Genomic DNA, 24,906 nt, shown 5'->3' with positions numbered 1-24,906 from the left:
GAGAGGAAGAAGCAGGCTCCCCTCAATCCCAGGACCCTGAGATCAAGCCAAAGGCAGACGCCCAACTAACTGAGCCACCCTGGCACCCCCAGCCCCAGCTTTTAAAGGGATTTGACTTCAACAGGAAGCTTTTGGGGAACCACTGCCTGCTTTTACTCATGAATGTGAGACAGTCAGATTTGTTTTAGGGAGAAAAACCTCTGGAAGAAGAAATCAGTTCTTGGGATGCCTGATGAGGGAACAACTTCTCCCCTTTCCTGAATAATGTATGAAACCGAAGTCCCCCTGTCACTGAGAAGGGAAGATGGGCTCCCCATGCCTGACTTAAGCAGATGATTTCTGTGACGTGAACACTTTCTGGATCTGACTCTTGCAAGTACACGAGTGCACACATTTTCCTATACTTTTCATATACACTGGTTGAAAGAAAAAAGAAACCAGAAGGGGACTAGGATCAGATTTCAAACTGCTTGAAATTAAACAACATCCTTATATCTTTATAAGTGCAGTTTTTATACTTTTAATCAGTGGACAACAATTTAAGTTACCACCTGGCTAACTCGTGTTGAGTATATGCACATTTCTAGTCAACCAGTATAATCTTGTTGCTGTGTCTTTAGATTGACATGAGCATTTTTATAGCCCATGCCAAGCTTCACCCAACATCTGAGCTTGCTCTCAAAATATGTGTGAGTATTCCTGTCTGGAAAAGGACCATTTTCTTCATTTTGGGGGGTGGGGGGGCTTCCTGAAGCACACTCCATTATCCATGTCCCTTCAAAGTCACATATCTGAGCACCTAATTTTCTGAGATTCAGTTTCCTTGTTTTTAAAAGAAAAATACTGGGGTACGGGGTGGCATAGTCCGTTAAAGCCTCCAGCTCTTGATTTCAGCTCAGGGCTGATCTTGGGGTCATGGGATCAAGCCTCGTGTCAGGCTCCATGCTCAGTGCAGTGTCTGCTTGAGATTTTCATTCCCTCTCTATCTGCCCCTCCCCACCTCAAATAAATAAATAAATCTTTTAAAAAGAGAAAAATGCTAATACCTACACTATAAGGAAGTGGCGGGTGATAACATCTGTAGCCAGCATGGTGTCAGGTGCAATGCCTCAGTAAAAGGGGACCGTGATTATTATTACTGTCGGCTACCACTCTGTTCAAAATGGACACATGGTCACAGTGCATCAAAGGCCACTGTCAATCGTTTTGAAAACACAACAAGCAGGAGGAAAGTTGTTCTGTTTCTTAAAAATCAATGACTCAAGGAATAGGTTTAAAACAAACAAATGAAAAGCTACAGCACTTTCTCCTTCCTGGTCAGGTTGAATCTAGCCCTGCACGGAGACAGGGAGTTATTACTGTCTGGTAGCCTGCAGTAAAGAAGGGGGGAGTCTCCATCAAGGGCTGAGGACACATGTGCCTGGGGCCGTAAAACGAATGCCTTCAATTGCCAGCCCTCCTCGAAGATCTTGAGACAAAGAACCCATGAAGCACTGTGATGTGTGGTCCATGGCATCTTCTGCTGGGGCTTCAAAGCACTGCGGGAGGTAGCAGGGAGCAACTGGGCTTCTCTGCTGCTCTCCTTCCTTTACAGAACACGCATCCAGAACATCAGCATTGGTAGCGACTCTCTGGACATTGGACTCATATGATGTTAAAGGAGAGTCCGTAGTAAGAAGTATGGCCCACATTTAGCAAAGGCTTCATCGTGCACATCTGTATGCTGTGTATGCTATCACTTTATTTTTTTAAATGATTTATTTATTTTTAGAGAGAAAGAGTACACGAGGGGGAGATGCAGAGGGAGAGGGAGAGAGAATCCCAAGCAGACTCTGCACCGACTGCAGGGCCCAACGCGGGGGCTTGATCTCATGACCCCAAGATCAGGACCTGAGTGGAAACCAAGAGTCACAGGCTTAACCGACTGCATCGCCCAGGCACCTCTAAGCTATCACTTTAAAGGAACCATAAAGGAAATGAATGAATGTATTTGGATTTAATCTCTTAAGCACAAGAGTCTTGAGTTTCTCTCAAGATTCCTCATTAAGTGTTAAAACAAATATTCTCCTTATATTTAGTTTACCCTCTGTGAAGAAAATACGTGGGTTTTTTAAACTACATTAGAGAATAAGGCTCTACTTTGTGTCCAGATTTGTCCTACAAATGTATCACTGATGTAGATGACTATTTTGGCAATGCATTCATCATTTTTTGAAGTGGACAAAAGCCAGGATAATTAGCAAATTTACTGGATGCCTGCATCCAAATGACCTTAATAGGCAGTGGCAAAGCCAACATGATGATTAATGAGGATAAAATTCCCTCTACGAGTTTAGGAAAGGGGGAAAGAACCAGAGTTTTTCTCGTTGTTGAGCACACACACACACACACAACTATGATATTTCTATCCTTGCAACACAGGAACCCAGATGGGCAATGCTAGGTTGGGTCCACCGAGGCTGCCCAAGAGACATTAAAAAGGCATTAGAAGGTCAAGCCAAGGAGTTCTAAACTCCAGATAGTCTGTCCAAGAAATGCTCCATGAAGTCAGGAAGTGGGCCAGGACTCTTCAGGTAAAGCAGTAAGTCGGCCTCGAAAGCATCAGTTAGCTGTGGTCCAAAGCTGGAGACAAGGATGGAAGGAATGAGCAGGCAGAGGAAGGAAGCCAGAGCTCAGGGCAGGTAGCAGGTAGACCTGCATGGAGGCACACTTGGTTCAAGGCGAAGCCTGTGGACGCGGTTGTCATCTTACCGCTCCCCATGTATGAAAGGCTCATACCAAACTGAGGGAGGCTCCAAAGGTGCTCTGTTCCATTCAGTGGTTGTGAAAAAGCAATTAGTTTGAGTGCCACCATGGAAGGGTACCATAGAGTCTTCTAGAAAGACACACAATCTTACCACATGTAATCATGGAAGGACATCACCTTTGCCATATTCTGTTGGAGGAAAACAAGTCACAGACCCTGCCCACACTCAAGGGGAAGGGACAAAGGGTGTGAGACCCAAGAGGTGGGGATCTTTGGGAGCAATGGCACAGCCCATTGATCACACCAGCTGCTCCTGCTAGGGAGGAATGGGGCAAGAAAGTGCAGCACCAGACAAACAAAACCCAAAACTGCACACCACCCCTGTTCAATGTCACTCTCTTCCAGTCTTTCTGCAAACTTAGAACAGGCTCCACAGAGGGCAGTGATTTACCGCTGGAGTTTTCAAGCAGAGATAGAACAGCTGGTTGGTTCAGATACCAGAAAAGGATGAAATGCTTACACTACATAAATATTTGACATCCAGTTTCTAATACAGAAAATTGGAAAAGACATTAATATGAGTTGAGCACCTACTATTTGCCAGACGCTATTAGAGATACTTTACATAGTTTTTTTTTTTAATTAAATAATGGCACAACTCCATAGCACCTACATTTTATAGAAAAAGGAAATATGATTCAGAAAGAAAAAGGAATTTTTCCAAGCTCTATATCTAGAGAGTGTCAGAGCTGGGACTTAACCAGAGCCACTCGAGCTTTTTATTTTATTTCATAGGACAGTTTGTTTCTTTTGCTTCACCTCACAATACTACCTTATGGCCCTGGACATGTGACATTTGTGCAAGATCACAATGTGAATGTGATTGAGTCTGGCCTTTTTCATTAGTGACTAATCACATTACCCTATGAGTCAGAAAGGAAAGCAAATAAGAGAGCAGTTTCTGTAGAATCATCTCCTTGCAGTGGCTTGGCTGGAGGGAAAAGGAGAAAAGCAAAAGCTGTAAAAACAGCTTTGAAGATAGAAATAAAATATTGCACTACCTAAATAAAACTGGTACCTTTTCCCGGCTCCCAGCTTTTCCTTAGTCAAAAAAAGATGCTAACTTGGCAGGAGCTGGGAGGAGAAATGTGGAAAATAAAAGCTTTATCCTGAAGCAGGGGTGGGAATACAGAAAAATTACCAAATATCTATGTTCCTCCAGCATCAACAAAGACTCTCTGCTCAACTCTACAAATCCAGGGGCTTCCCTGAAGACAGAAGTTAAAATTCCTTGAGAAGCATGATATGGCTTTGCTGGCTGGAGAGGCTTGGGACGTTCCCTAAATCCTGGAGTGCTTGATTTCTGGAGGAGTTGTCAAGCATAGCAAAAAAAGAAGAAAAAGAAAGGTCTAAGGGAAGACAAGAATTTCCCTTTTACCATGTTCATAAAAACTGCAAATAGCCCAGCACTTGGGAAGGGGAGGGTCAAAGAGGGGGTGATCACCAGTTACCAGGAGAGCAGAGAGGCCACAGAAGGTGAGGTGGGCAGAAGTCGAGCAGCAGAAGAGCAGCGAGACAGAGCAGCAAAGCTTGCACCTCCCCTCTGATTTCCCAAATCCTATTCTAGAATTATCCATAGTCCTTCATCCACCCCTTCAGTTGACAGGTGTTAGGCAACTTTAAGTTTTAGACATATCTTCAAATGCTGACATCAGAAATGCAGCATTGGGGCGCCTGGGTGGCTTAGTCAGTTGAGCATCCAACTTTTGATTTTGGCTTAGGTCATGATCTCAGGGTCATGAGATCCAGTCCCTCATTGAGTTCCACGCTAAACATGGAGCCTACTCAAGATTCTTCCTCTCCCTCTCTCTCTCTGCCCACCCTCCACCCCCTGCTCACGCTTTCCTCTCCCTCTCTCTCTCAAAAATAAAAAATTTAAAAATATATAGCATCATTTTTTTTTTCAAGAGACCCAGGACTGGTGGAGAGGGCAGGCCAGCAAGTCACCAACCAAACCCAATGTTCTACGTACTGTAATGGTGGGCCATTTCCCAGGACAATATTGTTGCAGAGAAGAGGAGGGCATCATGTGGTGGGTCAGAGGTTAAAAGGAGTTGGTTTTAGCCAAGCAATTAACATAATAATAGCCTTCTTAGCCATTTTCAATATAAGTAAGTGTGTTAATGGAGCCAAAATTAAGTTTCCCGTTGGGCAAGGAGGCTAAGGAGACTGTCTCTGCAGGCAGACTGCCTACGTGTGAACCCCAGCTCCAACATTTACTGTCTGTGTAACTTTGAACAAGTATTTAAATTTTCCCAGCTGGGGTTTTCTCAAGAGTGAAATGAGCATACCAACAGTCCTATCTCACAATGTTGCTTTTGTTTTGTTTTTTTTAAGATTTATTTTAGAGAGGGGGGCCGGGGCAGGGGGGCGGAGAAGGGGGGGAGAAATCACAAGCAGACTCTGAACTGAGCCATGGAGCCCAACGCTGGGCTCTATCCTCCCACCCTGAGATTATGATCTGAGCCAAAATCAAGAGTCCCACGCTCAACCAACAGAGCTACCCAGGCACCCAATGGTGTTTTTATGCAGATAACCAGAGATACATGTCGTTAACATGCATTAAAGTGCGTGAAAGGAAACCAGGTCTTTCACGCTACGGTGTAGAGAAAGGAAAGGAGTCTGGGCACAAAATGCGTGAAACTGGATGGGCCATTTGAGGCTTTCCGGCACCACTAACCCAGGGACTCCAACCTTCCTCATGGTCTCAGAACAAACCAGGGAGTCCTACAAGGAACTGCCAGTTCTCCCAGCTTCTGACTTTGTCATTCACAATCTTGTTTATAATCTTATCTCACTGCCTCTGTCATTATGTTTTATGGCCCTTCCCTTCACCAGCATTTCTTCTCTCCTTGATGGAGCTGCAGGTTGCCCTTCGGTCTACATGTCTCAGTGAACATCCCACCCCACATCTAGAGCCCCTGACAGGCGGTCCTGTCAAGGACAAAACCCCCTGTAGATTTGCACGGCCAGCAGTTCGGAGTTCCTACATGTGTCTGTCAGCAACACTGGCTACGTCTGCTGTGGGACCCAGTGCAAAGTGAGATGTTTCAATCTGTGACAGCTGAGAACTAAACCAAGCACGGGGCCCTTCCAAGGGTGGGACCCTGTGCACCTGCACAGTCCCATTCGTCAGGATCCAACCAGGAAACTAAGAGAAGTGAATTCAGGGAGTGGGTTCCTCAGACATGGAGACCTCCGAAGATGAAGACAGATGATAAAACAAGCCAGACAATGGGCCCCAACAGGAAGCTGTCATCAATGACCCTAGACAGAGGGAAGAGGGTTTCCAGAGCCCAGCAGCTAGAGACATCCCACAAAAACTGCACTGATAGTTGGTCTGTCTGCTCTCTGTTCCTTTCCACTCCAGCTCCCCGCAGTGCCTCCTACCAACGCATTCCTGTGGGGAGGCAGCTGACACAGGAGCCTGAGCACTCAGCCTGCATGGAGGAGCCCCACTGTGAGACAGAGCAAAGGAGGAAGATGGAGGAGGGGGAATCTGAAAGAGGTGTCAACCTTAAAGATAAAATAACCAGGTACTTATTTATTTTTTTAAACCCAGGGACATCTTTTATTCAGGACATTTTTTTTTTTTTTAAGTAGGCTTCATGCCTGATACAGGGCTCAAACTCAGGACCCCAAGATCAGGAGTTGTATGTTCCACCAACGCAGCCAGCCAGGCAATCCAATAGCCAGTTATTTTACTAGAAAAAAATAGTTTGACAATAGAAGAGGAATTGCAAGTCAGGGCAGGCAAACTTTGGCAAGACACAGTCAAGTCCAAAGAGACAAAGGGAAGGTCAGGTTTTATTAGACTTTAGGAGGAAACTGGGGAGGGTTGTTTTGAACAAAAGTTCACTGCAGAAGAACAAGAGTTTGAGGTTATGAGAGTTTCTCATTGGCTGGAAGTGGTGGTTAGTGTGGTGTTGCTGGGGCAGGGAGAGATCTTCCTTCTCTTTCTTGAAAGCAGGAGATAAAATTCTTCTGTGAATAGTGGCCTCCCTTGTCAAGATAAGAATTATCTTCTTTCCTCCTGCTGGCTGCAAGGAGGCTGCAAGGAGTGGTATATGCGTGAGAGCGCCCCCTTTAGGGCATCCTGACTCCATTTTCAATAGGATTTCCTTTGTCGCAGAGGCAAGCTGAGGACCAGCTCCACCCATGGGCTCTGCTACTCAGCCCCTGCTCTCACCCACTGACCACTGAGGAACAACAGCACGCTTCCATGCACCTACAGCCAACAACTGTCCAAGAACGAGGCTCTCACCCTGTCCCCTTGCTCCTCACATCTATTTCAAACCCAAGATCCCATGGATCTGCAGTTCGCCCACTGATATGTGGTGTGACTCTCCTGGGTCTGATAATCTCTGAACTACCATCAACACGCCTCATATGGAATCATGGATTGTCAGTCACTGGCTGTTGGGCACATAGCAAAAATCTACAACTGCTTCACTTCTCTTTTTTATAACTGGTCAAGAGGCAGTGGTTAATCTGTATTACTTCTCTCACCCATACCTGTTGCTGGGCACTCTTGCCCTCAATAGCACCTCTGCTGATTTGCATTCTTCCCCTGCTAGAGTGCATAATGGTCCTCACTTTGCGGAGTCATTACTGTCGCATATGACTACTACCATTAAACCTAGAATTACTAAGAGTCACTTGAGAGAATCTCCTACTTTCTAGATGGATACCCCCTACTCTCATTGTGAGCAGCAATGAGAGCAAGGGGAAACCCAGTTTCCCCTTAATAATCAGGATCAGTCATCCCGAAGAGTACAGTAATCCCATGTGCCAATTGGTTCAAAGTCCCAAGGAGCTAAAACCAGCCAAGTGGTGCTCTCAGCTTCCAACTGAATGCAACTGATGTCGTATCCCCAGAAACAACCATTCCTTTCTTGGAGAGTAGGATCTCTAGACCAACAGATGTCAAAATTGAAGGGACAGGAAGCAAAGGCCCTGCAAAAGTTATCCATACACTGGTTCTAGCCCGTCATATACTCCATCCCATAGAATAGAAATCCAGTCTTAAAGATGGCTCTCTCCAGTAAAACCTGAGCCATCAATGGACATTTAACATGAATTTATCGGGCTAGCTGTTCCTAGATTATAGAGCAAATATCAAGACAAGTGCAGCTGGCAGAAGCATTCTGGGCATACAAAATAAATCTATACCAGGAAGTAAAATCTCTGTGTCCTCCAATCCATCACAGTAAGGTTATAATGTTAGCATCATCTCTGTTTCCAGGGAACCAATCCTGGGAGAATCTGGAGGAGCCCAGTGTTGGCCCAGCAGTGGTGTTCCTCAGACCAACCTCAGTGCAGGGAAGTCCATATGTTGAGCCCAAGAAGAGCCCCCACTTCCACCACTATGGCCACCGTCCATGGGCCAGTGAGCAAGTGCCACGTGGTTGCAGACGGCAGCTAGCTCAAATCCACAGGGTGGATTTTCTTGGTCACTTCATTACCAAAAACTTTTTCTGCAGCAGATGACCTTCTTGAACGTTTGTATGAGACACAAATATCCTCATGCTCTCTCTCCATTGGAATAGTCCCATCTTCCTATGTTTCCCTAAAATTCCTCCTCTCTAATTGTGCAAATTATTGTGACAAATCTCTAATTGTGACAAATAATATATTTGCCCTTGTCCTTGCTTCCTGGCACAGAGCTGCTGAAACTCTAGGAATTTTCTGATGAGAGGAGTGTCTTATTTATCATGAGATCTTTGAGATCACACCAGAGTTTATGCTGATGCGGTGCTTTAAGGCAGTCCCCAGACAGCCTCAGGATGGGGCTGATCACCAGAAAGCAAAGGAATCAGAGGGCTGAAACTTTGAGCCCCACCCCTTACCTCAGGAAAGGGGGTAGGGGAGTTACGATTGAGCTCTATAAACAGTCTGGAACAACGAGATTTGGACAGCCTCTGGGGTGGTGAACATATGGACTGGCTGGGAAGGTGTCTGGGAGGGTGGCACACCCAGCGGGGGCAGGGAAGCTCCACACCTCCCCCACACGCTATGTCTCCCTTCCATCTGGTTGTCCCTGCATATATCCTTTATAATAAAGCAGTAAATGGAAGTAAAGCGCTTCTCTGAGTTCTATGAACCGTTCTAAAGAATTATCACACCTCAGGAGAGGATCGTGGGAACCCTCAATTTATAGCCAGTCACTTATAAGTCTGTGGGCCCAGGACTTGCAACTGATATCTGAAGTGAGGACATTCTTGTGGGACCAATCTCTTAAATCTGGGAAATCTGATGCTCACTCCAGGTAGTTAGTGTCAGAATTGAACTGAATTGTTGGACACCCAATTGGTATCTGGAGAATTGGTTGTTCTCCAATTCTGGAGAATTGGTTGTTGATGCTGGAAAACACCTTACCAATCAATTTCAAATCCTTGGCTAAATGTCCAAACCGTAAGTCACTTCCCACAATAAAGTTACATCTACATCTCTGGCCGTTTCTCCCTCCACTCAAAATGGAGAGCCTGACATTACTTCTGGAAGTTCTATACTTTGGGAGGATTGTCCATAACCACTAATTTTCAGGGCCATCCCTGAGTTGGATTTTATGGGGACAGCAATTCACTTTTGGCTGATGCTGGTATATTACACAGAGTCTTCTGGAAACCAGGACCGAGATTTTGCTGCCTCTCAGTAACTGGCCAAAGGGAATTTCCCTTGAGGCCATAGATTTAGGCTGCGGGAAGGTTAAGAGAGAATACAAAGTCTTAGTCCCCTTCTCATTCAGACTGTTAACTCTTTATTGATCTTCCTGATGGTATGTATATACCTCTCCACTCTAAAATATATTCCTGCTCTACTCTTCAGCCTACAGTTTTGTGATTGGATATTGACCAGTTCATCATGGAAATCTCAAGTCTTATAGTCAGTCACCTGATACCTCATGGCAAGTGGTAGTCTCTACCAGGACTCATTAGCAAGCAACAAGCTATTAAAAGGGGCACAGTTATCAACAGAGTAAGGCATGACTTTGCTTTACCTCTCAGGATCTTCCCTCTGATTCTCCTTTGAGGGATGGCCAGGGGCCCTGAAAGCGGTCTTAATTACTATAGAGTTTTCCTTGAACCCCATTAAATCCACTGGACCATGGGGCAGGAATGTTCATGTCACAGCCTGGACCTGCCCCAAAGCTGTCTTTCCTTCTGGGTCCACTCAAAACTAGCAGTCTCCCAGAATGCTTGCTTCCTTTTATTGGAGATTAGTATTCAGAAATCAAGATCCAGGCGCCAGGTGTGCTCACTGCAACTAGGGTGTTGTTGCTTTTAGCCTCACTCAGCGGACAGAGCTATGTCTATACAAACTCACATATACATATATCTATACACACACATCCATCAATATTTCTATATATAACTATTGTATCTATAATCGAAACAAGAGCTCATACTGATATCTTCAACTCTAATCCACTACAACATCTAATCCACGGATCATCCTGGCCTCTTCTCCTCACTTACCTATAACACAAGCTCCAACAGTGAGACACCTGGCTCCAGCCATGTACCATCCATTTACTTATTTAATTTCAGTATACATGTTTAACATTATCAGGATTATTAAACATACCCTTGTGGGAACCAACCTTATCCACTAAAGCACAATGGTTAGGCAAAATTACTTTTGCCTTTACTCTTACAGACTCCATTCATCTCCAAAGTTAACTTGGGTCAGCACCTTATTCCCCTTCCCCCTTCTGCGAGATGGTTTCATGCCTTTGTAGTATTACATACTGTAATAGTTTGTTTATAACTATATAGTTAGACTGCTCTGGGGCATTCTGCTTCCACCCTGTGTTCCCTGACCTTCCAAGTGATTGTTTGATTAATTTTTTTCATACATTATGGCTCACTCATTGTGCTATAAATATCTGTAAGTTTTCGCAAATGCATAGTCATGGATCCACCATTAGAGTATCATACAGAATAGTGCCACCATCCTAAAAATCCCCAGTACTCCACCTATGCAACACTTTCCTTCTCCCCTACTTCCACTTGTCCTAAATCTGTAACAGCCCCTCATCTGTTTACTGTCTCAATGGTTTTGATTCCTTAATGTTGCATAATTTAATCATGTAGTTTGAAGCTTTTCAGACTGTCTTTTTTTACTGTGCATTTAGGATTCATCCATGTCTTTTAATTGCTTAACAGCTATTTCTCTCTCTCTCTCATTCTCTCTTTTTTTTCTGAATTATATTCCATCCTATGGATGGACAACAGCTTTTTATCATTCACCTATTGGAGGACATCTTGATTGCTTCCAGTTTTAGGTGATTATAAATTAAGTTGCTATAAACACACTCATACAATTTTTTGCATGGACATAAGTGTTCATATTACTTGGATAAATACATGGGTGTGACTGCTAGCTCTACAGTAAGGCTATGTTTAGCTGTGTATGAAACTGCAAAACTGTCTTGCACAACTGCTCTAGAAATGAATGAGAGTTCCTGTTGCTCCACATCCTACGTAGCATTTGGTGTTGTCAGTTTTTTGGATTTTGGCAGTTCTAATAAATGGTAGTGGTATTACAGTGTTATTTTAATTTGCAGCTCTCTAAGAACAAATGATACTGAGGATCTCTTCTTACACATATTTGTCATCTATATGTTGTCTTTGGTGAAGTGTCTGCTGAGGTTTCCCATTACTTAAGTAGGTTGTTTGAGTTCCTGTTGTTGAGTTTTAAGAACTTTTTATATATTTTGGCTACAAGGCATTATTAGATATATGTTTTGCAAATATTTTCTCCCCAATGTGGCTTGTCTTTTCAGTCTTTTAAAAGAGTTTTTATAGAACTGATGTTCTTAATTTTAATAACATCCAACTAATCCATACTTTTCATCTTATATGAAAAAAATACACACAAAAAAATCCCAAACACTCATTACCAAGCCCAAGGCCAGAGATTTTTCTTCTGTGTGTTCTTCTAGATATTTTATGGTTTTGCACTTTACATGTAGGTGTAAAATCCATTTAGAGTTAACTTTTGTGAAAGGTGTAGGTCTGTGGATGTCCAGTTGTTCCATCACCATTTGTTGAAAACACTACATTTACTCCATTGTATTGCTTTTGCTTCCTTGTCAAAGATATGTTGGCTATATCTATTTGCTTACTTTGTCTTTTTTTTTTTTTTTTTGAGAGAGAGAAAGAGAGCATGAGTAGGGGAGAGGCCAAGGGAGAGGGAGAGAATCTCAAGCAGGCTCCAAGCTCAGCACAGAGACCCAGGCAGAGCTCAATCTCATGACCCCGAGACCACCTTCTGAACCAAAATCAAGAGTCAGATGTTTAGCTGATGGAGCCACCCAGGCACCCCTATTTATTCTCTCTTAATTATTGTAGCTTTATGGTAAGTCAAGTAGTGTCAGCTCTCTGACTTCATTCTTAATTTCAGTCATGTGTTGGCTATTACAGGCCTTTTGCCTCTCCCTATAAACCTTAGTTTCTGTTTCTCAATGTCTACAAAATAGCTTGATGGAATTTTAATTAAGATTACTGAATATATAGGGGCGCCTGGGTGGCACGGCGGTTAAGCGTCTGTGTTCGGCTCAGGGCGTGATCCCGGCATTATGGGATTGAGTCCCACATCAGGCTCCTCCACTATGAGCCTGCTTCTTCCTCTCCCACTCCCCCTGCTTGTGTTCCCTCTCTCGCTGGCTGTCTCTATCTCTGTCAAATAAATAAATAAAATCTATAAAAAAAAAAAAGATTACTGAATATATAAATCAAGTTTAGAATAACTGGTATGTTAATACTGACTCTTCCAATCTGTGAACATCAAATATCTATTCACTTACTTAGTTCTTATTTGATTTCTTTCATCAGGGTTTTATAGCTTTCTGCATATAGATCCTGTATATTATGTAAGATCTGAACTAAATATTTCAATTTTTGTTACTATTGCATTTTGTATTTCAAGTTCCAATTGTTCATTGCCAGTATATAGAAAATTAATTGATCTATATTCATTATCCTTGTATCTTGCCACCTTGCTATAATCACTTATGGTTCCAAGAATTTTTTGGTCTATTCTATATAGACAATCCTATAAGCTAAGAATGAAGACACTTTTGTTTTTTCCTTGCCAATCTGCATGACTTTTATTTCCTATTCTTGTCTTGCTGTACTAGGTAGGACTCCACTATGATATTGAATATGGGCAGTTCTTTTCATTTTTTCCTGATCCTACTGTAGCACCTCATCCTAGGACACAGATAGAACTGAATTAATAACAATCCACCAAGTAATCAAAAAAATCATGTTTTCTAAATCCACCTCATCAGTCCCTCCACTGGCCCATTGTCTTTGTATCTTTCCTGTTAAATCCTAGATTGAATATAGCTGACCAACTTGAACTCACCCTGTGTCATCACAATCAACCTGACTTTTTCTTTCTAATATTCTATTAAGGGAATAAAAATTTTCTTTGGTGGATATTGACATTAAGAAAGGGGGGGGAATCATTTTAGAAACTAAGTATCTCAGGAAAAGCCAGAAAACTCAGGAGAGAAGAGAGAGGATTTGAATGGAATGAATTTAGGAACTAAGAAGCAAGAGGCAGCGTAGAAAGAAAAATGAAATGACACTGAAAACAAGGTGCACATATTTTAAAATTTGCTTGGGTTGGAGAAGTGAAGAGCCCAGGTGTGCATTTTCTCCTCTCTGTTGCAGAAGAAACTTCTAATCTAAGACAGCCATAAATCCTCCCCAGCCTGCACCCCCCCCACTCTGTGATCTTTAATATGTCCTAAGACTGTCATTTGAGAATTACAGTAAATGAAATTCTAAGAGATCAAGACAGGAACACACACATTCACATAATGAGGCTGAGTCCAGAGAAAACAACACCTGACTGGGTTGTGATTGAATTTAGTTGGGAAAAGGGATCCATATAAAGGCAGGGGGGTTAGCAACAAAAGCGTTGGAAGTGCAGGCCAGAAAAGCAGGCTTTGTAGACCCCACCTCTCTCCTTCTATGGGAGGACGTGCCTGGCCACGGAGCTGAGCACACCCTGGTCCGGGAAGAAAACATCCTGCTACTATGAATGTAGAAGCATCAAGTCAGCCCGGGGAACAACATCAGCTCAGTTCTGAACTCCCAAAGCAGGCTCCTGGCTGCACCAGCTTCCTCGTGCTGCCCACTCTCTTCAGAGTGAAAGCACCAGCACTGCATTTCCTGGGAAAATCTAATCCCTTGATCATCTTTTTCTCATTGCACATGAACAAACTGGTATCTGTCGTATAAAATTCTTCTCAAGAGTTTAGTTAATGCTAGCCTACCTCCTGCAAGCTTGGTCAGTTTTAGAATTCTGATGATACTGAGTGACCCATGGGCTGTGTTCAAAGGCCAAGCCCCGAGCTCAGTGAGTACTCAAGTCATCGCTCACATTGCCATCATGTGCCCATCTCAGCCAGACTTCCTTGTCAAGACACACCACCTTCCTAAAAACATCAAAACCCCACTGACAATATTTCTGTTTCACAAAACTTAAAATGGTAACTTAAGAAATAATACAATGTCATCCTAGGGGTGCCTGGGTGGCTCAGTTGGTTGAGCTTCTGACTCTTGATTTCAGCTCAGGTCCTGATTTCAGGGTCCTGAGATTGAGCCCTACATCGGGCTCTGCACTCAGTGTGGAGTCTGCTTGAGATTCTTTCTCTCTCCCTCTGTCCTTACCCCTGCTCACGCTCTCTCTCTCTAAAATAAATAAATAAATAAATAAATAAATAAATAAATAAATAAATAAAATCTTTAAAAACAATAAAATAAAACATAATGTCATCTTACACTGGTACTTTCTGGGGAAAGAGTTTTCCCCTCAAGGAATACCAACCAGGTTTTGTTTTCCCCCAGGGGCCATGTCCCTCCAGGTGTTCTGTCTGAGGCTGAGCAGACCACTCAACCGTCTCCTGGCATGAGCCTCGGAGAGGAGCCCTTGGTTAGCTACACATTGCAACAGAAGTGAGCAAAGAGAAAGCCCTTGCAAGGTGCAGTGAACAGACCCTGATATTCCTTCTTACAGACGGCAGGGCGTGGGGGGATGGTAGATAGTCAGAAGGTAGCCTACAAGAGTCAGTGACTCATGTGACAAAAACATGACCTTCCCTCAGTGCTAGAGAAGGAGGTGGATGCAGAAACGCCCACGGCAAGGGCAGCAGACAGCAGGGGATCTGGTGTTCCCCTGACTCCACATAAATGATTCCTCCATTCTGCATGTTCGTCGGGACGTCTGTCTCTGAACATGATGTCTGTGTTCAGATTTATGAAGGCTGACTTTAAATGATGGATACAGCCACATCACTTCCTGCAAAAAAAAAAGAAGAAGAAGAAGAAGAGGAAGAAGAAGAAGAAGAAGAAGAAGAAGAAGAAGAAGAAGAAGAAAAGAAGAAAAGAAGAAAAGAAGAAGAAAAAGAAAAAGAAAAAGAAAAAGAAGAAGAAGAAGAAAAAAAATCACATAAAGGTGATTAATGGCTTAGGAGTGTAGGTGAGTGAATTGCATTCAATCTGGAAATAAAATACATATTCACTGATGTTTCTATTCTCTTCCCAAGGGAGATCTGTGATAAAGTTGGCTGTGGTTAGAATGTGTAAAAAGTCTGCTGTCCTTGCGGAAGCAAACTTTCTTGATATCTAAAGGACTATGTGAGAAGAACAGCCACCATAAGAGGACCTCGAGGCTCAGCAGCTATAACTCGGCACAAACCTCACTCAGGCAAAAGGGCTTTAGCTCAGTCTGCCTGTTGGGGAGATATTGAGCTCCTCTGAACATTTTCTACTTTCTTCAGTAGCTTCTTCTGACTCTTCTTCTGATAATATTGACAAAGCTCACACTATGTGCTCACTCCATTTTATCTGATGAATAATAACTATAATGCAATGTCTTGGAGAATCTTAAATGCATAAGCGAAATTCTAATTGAACTGTGTATTCAAGGGAGGGCTCTGTTGAGAGAAAAGCCTTTGAGAAGTAATAAACAAGTGAAAACTAAGGTTGTAGCAATACATTCCCTTCCTGGGGCATATGCATTTGAGAGGGGAGGACACAACACTCCAAAATCAATCTGAAAGAGAATGGCAACCTCATCAGATCCTAATCAATGAGTCAATATCCCAAATATTCAACTGGATTTATCATAATACGATGTAAGAACAACTGAACAATAGGAACTTGTGGCCACAACAGACCCAAGAAGGTGAACAACAATGAAATGTGAACTACTAGACACAAAATACAAGCTTGCTTAAGTCAAATGGGAAAGGTCAGGATTCCTGGTTGTTAAGGACTAAACTAGAGTCATGCTAGAGATCTTTGCTCCAGAGACCTGGAAAGTAGGGCTCATGAGAGACAGAGGTGTGCTGGAGAGCTCCCTCAGAGGGAAACTGCAGCCCTGAGCTCATTCATGTGAGACATGAATCTCCGTGTCAGCAGACAAGGTAAGCTCTTGACTTCATGACATTAACATTCAGAGATTTGATTTATCACTAGCTACTCAGGAAATCCATATTATAGCATAAAACTCATCAGAGTCCTCAGGACAATTAAAAAGAATAATATATAGAAAGTTCTTGGAACATGCTTGAATTATGTAGGTGAGTGAGTCTAGCAGGTCACGCAAACTTTGCTCCTTGGTTTGTGGCTTCGCTATTTTTATTTGTTGTTTTTGTTTTTAAGCTGAAGAATAGTTCACACCTGTGTGCATTCCTTGGGAATGGGAAAGTCAATTTTCTTTCCCACTGCCCATGAGTAGGGAATACAGTCAAGGGCACACGCGTGGGGTTATCTCAAGATAGACCGGGCCCCATAAAGTGTACACGAGGGTCTCAAGAGAAAGTGAAGAGGCTCACGCAAGTCATCAGGGCACAGGGAAGCCCCCATGGTGGCTGCCATGGGGAAGTGGGAGCCTAGGGGAGGTAAATGGGTCTGCGTCAGCCTCTGTACCAGCAGAAATATTGACGGCAATTCCAGGCATAATGTCAACCACAGAGTAGCAAACGCTAAACACCAGACGGTTTCTCAGGCGTGGTCATGAGAGTGGCTGGGAGAGATTAATGGCAACATGACAGCACAGAATTGGGAGCAGCACACGTCCCCTCACACCTCACAAAGGTCCAGGTAGTAAATACTTTGGGTTTCGTGGCCCACGTGGTCTCTGTTGCAGCTACTCAGCTCTTGTGCACAAAGCATCATCAGAAGATACCTCGATGAGCGAGCGTGGCCGTGTCCTAATCACAGTTTTATGGATTCAGGTTGCCAGCTGGATCCGGCAGCAGTTGTCTGATGCCTGTCGTAAAGGAGGGCCTTCACATGTTTAATAAAACGTTATTCTTTTGTCCCAAGAGTAACAAAACATGCCATCATTATTTACAATTTAGGAAAAAGAGAAAAGTGTAAAAAATGTCTTAAATCACCTACACATCACCACTCAGAGAACCACTGAAATATTTTTATATGCATTCCATGCAGTATTTTTGCCAAACTCATCTACGAAATTGAAATCCTAATGGATGAATAATCCTGACTACTGCTATTTCACTGAAAATCATACCATGTATGTATTCTCATGAAAATTCCCCATAAATATTTGGATCACTATGTAATATTCTACCATATGGATACAGCAAGTTTTATTCAATCCATATAAACTGGATAAAGAGGTTGCTTCTGATTCTTTGCTATAATGAATAGTTTTGTGATACACAAATCTGTTTTCCCACAAATCTTTAACACGTAAATCTCTCCCCATGTATCTTATCATTTCCTCATGATCCATTGCTTGAGGCAGAATCTAAGTACAAAACCCAGGCTGTGACCTTTGCAGGACAAGGAAAAACCAAAGGAAATGCTCCTTTGTGATATTTTTTTCAGCCTGGCTTCTTTTAGGACAGAGCAGGGAATAATTAAAGAACTTTTCTGAGGTTAAAAACAACTATGATTGCTAAAAGTGGCAATTCTATTACCATGAAAACTTGAACCAAAAAACTTTGGTATGATCATTGATCAGAACATTTAACAGTCAGGGGCTCCTGAGTGACTCGGTGGTTGAGTGTTGGACTCTTGATTTTGGCTCAGGTCATGATCTCAGGGTCATGAGAGCAAGCCCCACATCAGGCTCCACACTCAGTGGGGAGTCTGCTTGGGATTCTCTCTCTCCCTTTCCCTCTGCCCCTCCCTGCTCTCTGTCTCTCTTAAATAAATAAAGCTTTAAAAAAACTATGACACAGTGTAATTATTCAATGTCAACAGTTGATTTTTAAATTTGGATGTTAAGAAGAAGAATCTGGAGATAGATTTCAGGAACCGAAACTGTTTTGAACTGTTTTGAAAGTAATAGCTGTAATAATAATTAACATTTGTGTAATGACTTACTAGTTTTATATCACGTTCACATATGTTATTTGATTTGCCTGCAGCTTTAGCAATTTCTCCATATGGGTATTTTTTGTTTTTCATTTTAAAGATTTTTTTATTTATTTGAAAGAGAGAGCACAGAGGGAGAGGGAGAGGAAGAAGCAGACTCCCTGCTTAGCAGGGAACCCAATGAGGGCTTGATCTCAGGACTCTGAGATCATGACCTAAGCTGAAGACAGACACTCAACTGACTGAGTCACCCAGGTGCCCCTCCAGAGGGGTGTTTTAAGACAATAGACACATGATCCCAATTAAGCAAATCTGCTCCTGGGCCGGGCACATGGACATCAAAACAGATCCACAGAGATATTATACTATCACAAACGGAGCTCCGAAGTCTGTCTTTGTAGGAAGGAGCTGGTGGGGAGGCACCATCTATTATGTTCTGTTTCCTGCACCTGCTATGCTCACACAGCGCCTGATTGCTTATATTTTCTTTTTGATGGTAGGCATTTGGTTCTTCTAAAGCAATTAACAGCAGGCTTGGTAAAAAGGCCAAATTAGTAACTGAATTAAATAAAATCCAGCATTTATGTAACACTTTACAATTTATAAAGATCCAAACAAATGTTAGAATGTGCACTATTTAACACTGGATTGTGTTTTCATTCTTAAAAGTAATTATTCCTTTAATTATTCTTTACCATAAGGATTACCGCCCATGGTATGCTCATGCTCAAAAAATTATTTTGAAATACGACTATGCTAACTTGTGTAGAGGCCTCCCTTGTTCAAATCCACAGAAGACAAACTCAAGCTCAGGCCATCCAGCAATCCCTGATGATAGCCACTGGATGAAAGAAAACAAAGAGTAAAAGAAAAACAAGGTTTTCCAAAGTGTTGCAGCTGGTTTCAATACAGAAGTCTTCTAGAAAGGCCCGTGATATCTGCAGTAGATAGTCCATTGGGACATAAATCCAAAGAAAAGAGAGAAAATTAAAATGGACATTGAGAAATGACTTTTTTACTTTTGTCAAAATCTGGTAGGGGCCCTACATCTTGAAAAGTTTTATAGCACATAGTCCATAGCCTATAACCATCAAAACTCTTCACAATGTTTTTCACCATTTCTCAGAGATCTTCCATTCTTTGTTTTATTCCAATATAGTGAACATACAGTGTTGTATTAGTTTCACAAGTATAATATAGTGATTTGACAATTCCATATATTACTCAGTGCTTATCACGACAGCTGCCCTCCTTCATCCCCGTCACCTGTTTCACCCATCCCTCAACGCCCTCCCCTCTGGTGATCCTCAGTGTCTTCTCCGTAGTTAAGAGTCTGTTTCTTGGTTTGTTTCTCTCTTTTTTTTCCCCTTGGTCATTTGTTTTCTTTCTTAAATTCCCCATATGAATGGAGTCATATGGTATTTGCATTTCTCTGACTGACTTATTTTACTTAGCATTATACTCTCTAGATCCATCCATGTTGTTGCAAATGGCAAGAATTCATTCTTTTTTATGGTTGCACAATACTCCATTGTATAGACGTATATACCACTGTTTATCCATTCATCTATCAGTGGACACTTGGGCTGCTTCCATAATTTAGTTCTTGTAAATAATGCTGCAATAAACATAAGGGTGCATGTATCCCTTTAAATTAGTGTTTTCATATTCTTTGGGTAAATACCCAGTAGTGCGATTACTGGACTGTATGGCAGTTCTACTTATAACATGTTGAGGAACCTCCATACTGTTTCCCACAGTGGCTGCACCAGTTTCCCTTCCCACCAGCAGTGCACGAGGTTTCCCCTTTCTCCTCATCCTTGCCAGCACTTGTTGTTTCTTGTGTTTTTAATTTTAACCATTCTGATAGGTGTGAGGTGATATCTCATTGTGGTTTTGGTTTGCATTTTGATGATGAGTGATGTTGAGCATCTTTTCATGTGTTCTTACATACTTCAGGTTATCTCTCTGGCTCGGAACTACTGTTTCCCTGAAATGATGAATGTCATGAATTAATTGTCCAGAAATGCCACAAATGTCCTCTCCATCTGCTACACTGATAGAAAGAATCTCAGGTTACACATAGGCACAAACAAAATTAAAATAGCTACAAAACCAACTTTAATGAAATGTGTTAGGAAGGGCAGAGGAGTTTATGTCTTAGCAACGTGAAGAATTCCAATATAAACAGCCTTGTTCTTAACAGCACCTCTGAAGAGAACAGGTGTTGAACATGAGGACAGGCTCATGGCTGGGAGTCTAAATGGTGACCTCTGCTTAGAGGCTGGACGTGAACACCACACGCTCAGGTTGAGTGTCGATGGAAAAACAATCCTCAAAGACAGACAAAACATACTTCTTTGTAGCTAAAATCTGGGTGAAGAATTTTTTTAATCTCTTTTATCAAACCCAACCAGAGTTTGTAGACTTAATCTGTGCCACCAGGTTTGCCTGAGAAATCTCAAATGGAGGATTCAGCTTAATGTAGTCTTTGGTTGGTGGTATCAGTGGTGACAGAAGGAAATCTCTGAAGGAATATCATTGCAACCCCCTGAATACATTTCCAAAAATGTCTTTTCAAAAATAATCATTCAGAGAAAAAAAAATAAAACAAATAATGAGAATTAAAAATAAACAAAACAATAAATAAAATAAAAATAAAAGTAAATAAATAAGAAATAAAATAAATAATAAAAAGCATTCAAGGGAACAGGTATTGTGAATAAGAACAAACAAGAAACGTCTCACAATGAAGCTACTAGAATAGAGACAGAACATAACTTATGTTTAACAAATGTACCAAAAGAGAAGTAGTATGTTGAAATATAAGCAAGGAGCTAGGGACCAGGTAGATTTGGGGGGAAATAAATAAATAAATAATATAAAAATAATAATAAAGTATTAAATAATAATTACTATTTATTTAAAGTGTTAAAATAATAAAAATAAAGTAAAAGTAAAAATAAAAGAATAAAAGAATAAATACTGTCTTCAAAATTGAAGAAATAATTATTAAAGCTGGAGACTCGTTGATATATTCAGGAGCAGATTAGCAATAGCTAAAGATTAAATTAGTAAACAGGAATATGAAGTATGAATAACTATTTAGAGCACAGCACAGAGAAAGGAAGAGTATAAAATATTTAGAAACACAAAGAAGAGCTTGACATATATGGAAGATTATTAATAAGAATTCAAGAAAGAGATTGTAAAAAGGTTGGGCAAGAGGCAATATTGGTTATGTAACAGTTGACAGTTTTTGAGAATGGTTGAAAAACAATCCTCAGAATCAGAATCACAGTGACTCTTAAGATCAGCTACAGAAATAGAGGTATTTTACTGAAAAAAAAAAAGAGAGAAAGAGTTTTTCCACCAACAAATACTCAAGTAACTTCTAACGATGACATCCCAGTAGAGATTAATAACCCAAACTGAAAACTCAGATGAACAGGAAAATAGGATGAGTAACTATTTTAATAACTAATTAGTAACATAATATACTAAATAGTCCAGTAATACTTCTGTTCAATTTGTGGAGTTAAACAAAACAAGCATTAAGCATTACCGGACAAAAACAGCATTAAGAATTAGAAAGGAAATGATCCAAATTAAATCATCCTCATGAAGATCATAGTTTGTTCATGAAAATCATTTTGGATTAATATTAAATATTTAATCTAAAAAAAGACAAAGATCCAGTCTTAAGGATGAAGAATAAGCACAAAGGAAAATGGCAGAAATAAATTCAAATATATCAAAATTAAAATAGGCGTAAAAGAATTAAAGAACCTTAATAAATGCCAGATTTCCTGCAAGATTAAAAAAATCCAGAGAGACCAAAGTTCAAAGGTAGAAAAAGGTTGCTAGCTATATTAATCAAAAGAAAACTAGTGGTGTTATATTAGTATATGCGAAAAGAGACTTGGTAAAGAACATTTCGAGACAAGGTTATCACATACTTATTAAAAAGTGCAATTCACCCAGAGCAATCTAATAGCTGATTGTGACTTCACCAAATATTATAGCCTCAAAATACATAAATCAAAAGTAGACCTGACCAGTATGAGGGGAAAAAAAAAAAACTGAGAAAATAGACTCCACCAAAAGTTTAAGATTATGCTTAAGATATGTTTAAGATATAATTAAGGGGGCACCTGGGTGGCTCAGTTGGTTAAGAGTCTACCTTCAGCTGGGGTCATGATCCCAAGGTCCTGGAATAGAGTCCCGCATCGCATCTGGCTCCCTGCTCAGGGGGCGTCTGCTTCTCCCTCTGCCCCTCCCCCTGCTCATGCTCCCTCTCACTCCCAAATAAATAAGTAAAATCTCAAAAAAGAAAAAAAAAGATATAATTAAGAAAAAGAATATGTAGAGTCAGATCCTGAAGGAAAATACTAGCAAAACCTGTGTCTGACAAAGTACTGTGTACGCCCTTCATAATGTAAGCTTACAACTCAATAATAAACAAAGAGTTCCCGGGGGGACGGGCGAAGGCTTTGAGCCAACAGTTCACAAAAGAAACCATAAGAATGTCCCATATGCACAAGAAACATTTTTCACCATCGTTCGTCATCAAGGAAACAATAATTAAAACTAAAACTATTCATCACTACATACCCATCACAATACTAAGATTTAAAAGACTGAAGAACATTTAACGTTGGCAAGGGCTTGGAACACTGGGATTGTTATCTCTTGCTGATTGAAATGCAAAAATGGTACAATTACTCTGGAAAAAAAAGACTGGCTATTTTTTGGGTTATTTTTTGGTTTGTTTGTTTTATAAAACTAAACATACATCTGCCATATGATCCAGTAATTCTACTCCTAGGTATGTCCACAAAAAGAAAAAAAAAAGATTGCAGAAGATTGTACTAGAATGTTCTTAGTACCTTTATTCACACAGTAATCTGAGACATGGAAACAGCCCACGAGTCCTTTAATAGGAAAATGAATAAAACAGTTGTGGTACATCCATACTTAAAATGGAATCCTATTCAGCAATAAAAAGAAAGAAACACACAATGACATGGATAAATATTGAACTTACTATACAGTACGAAGGAAGCCTTAAAAAAAGGGTATGTAATGATTACATCTATACAAGTTCAAAAATAGAAAAAAAGTAATCTATAGTAGGAAAAAAAAAAATCAGAGAGATAGTTGCCAGGGGTTAGACATCAAGGTACTGGTCATGTCTTGTACATAGTTGTTACAATTTACCAGAAGATACATTTTTAAAAAGATTTTATTTATTTATTTGAGAGAAGAGGGCACAAGTGGGGTGAGGGGCAGAGAGAGAAGCAGGCTCCCTGCTGAGTGCAGCACATGGAGTCTGATCCCAACACCCTGGGATCATGACCTGAGCCAAAGGCAGATACTTAACTGACTGAGCCACCTGGGCACCCCCAGGAGATACATTTAAAATGTGTGCAGTTTATTTTAAGTAAACTTTACCTCCAAAAAATGTTAAATCATAAGCAATTATTGCTAATGTTATATGTGTGATGAAATATTAGTGGGGTAGGGAAGTAGACCGCAGTGTACTTTGAAATGTATCCAAAGAATAAGCTGGATGGACAAATGGAAAAAGAGAGCAAAATGCCACCTGTAGTGTTCAGGTCGTGGTTTTCTAGGACTCCACTGTAAAATGCTTTCACTTTTTATTTTTATTCTTAATTCTTTAAATTTTTTTAGAAGATTTTGTTTGTCAGAAAGAGAGAGCACAAGCAGGGGGAACAACAGGCAGAAGGAGAAGCAGGCTCCCCGCCAAGCAAGGGGCCTGATGCAGGATTGATCCCAGGACCGTGGGATCATGACCTGAGCTGAAAACAGATGCTTAACCAACTGAGCCACCCAGGTGCCCCATGCTTTCACCTTTTAAAAATATTTATAAATGTTTACACTAAAACCAAGGGGTAAGAGGTAGGCAGAACTTCAAAGAGAAAAAGGCACGATCATAGTTGGAGATGTTGGTAATTGTTAGACCAAGCACACAAAAGTAAACAGGCCTGAAAATGTGTAAGACTAGAGAAGATTTGAAGGAGAGTCAACCTGACCCAATGAACAAATCATGGAAGAGATCTCATTCTTTTTCTGCCACTTCAACACATTTCAAAGCTTTGAATCATAGATACAAATAAATCTTAAGGAAATACAATTAAGTTAGAAATCAACAGTAAACAGATAAAGAGAAAAAATATGTATACATTTGAAATTTTTAATACCGTATTCCACAACTCATAAGTCAAGGAAGAAAACAAAAACCAATTTGAAAATATTTATATTTGAAAAATAATGAACACTAATCCCTACCCAATGAACTTTAAAGGAAAACTCAGACATTAACACTGAAGAAAGCCTGACAGAAAAGGGTAAGCATCAAACTTAGGAACATGAAAAAGAACAGGAGTCTAGCCTAAGGAAATGAACAGAAGTGGGTAAGAGCAGAAATTAGAGAAATCGCCAAAAAAATAGACTCACAGATGCCAAAAGGTATTTATTTAAATATACTAGTAATATAGTTCACTTACGGTAAGTGACCATACTTAATGCCACAGAACTGTACACTTAAAAATGGTTTAGGATGTTAAAAAAATAAATAAATGAGGCAAGAATAACATCAGGGCTAAAAAAAAATGGGATAACACACAGAAAGAGTCTGTCATGATGCCTGAGGTGGAGTAAGAATGCAAGAAATGGTGCCTAAAAAAGTAGGAAACACAGGGAAAC

This window comes from Ursus arctos, unplaced genomic scaffold (assembly GCF_023065955.2).
Source record: "Ursus arctos isolate Adak ecotype North America unplaced genomic scaffold, UrsArc2.0 scaffold_3, whole genome shotgun sequence".
NCBI lineage: Eukaryota > Metazoa > Chordata > Mammalia > Carnivora > Ursidae > Ursus > Ursus arctos.
Note: the sequence above shows the minus strand (reverse complement) of the source record.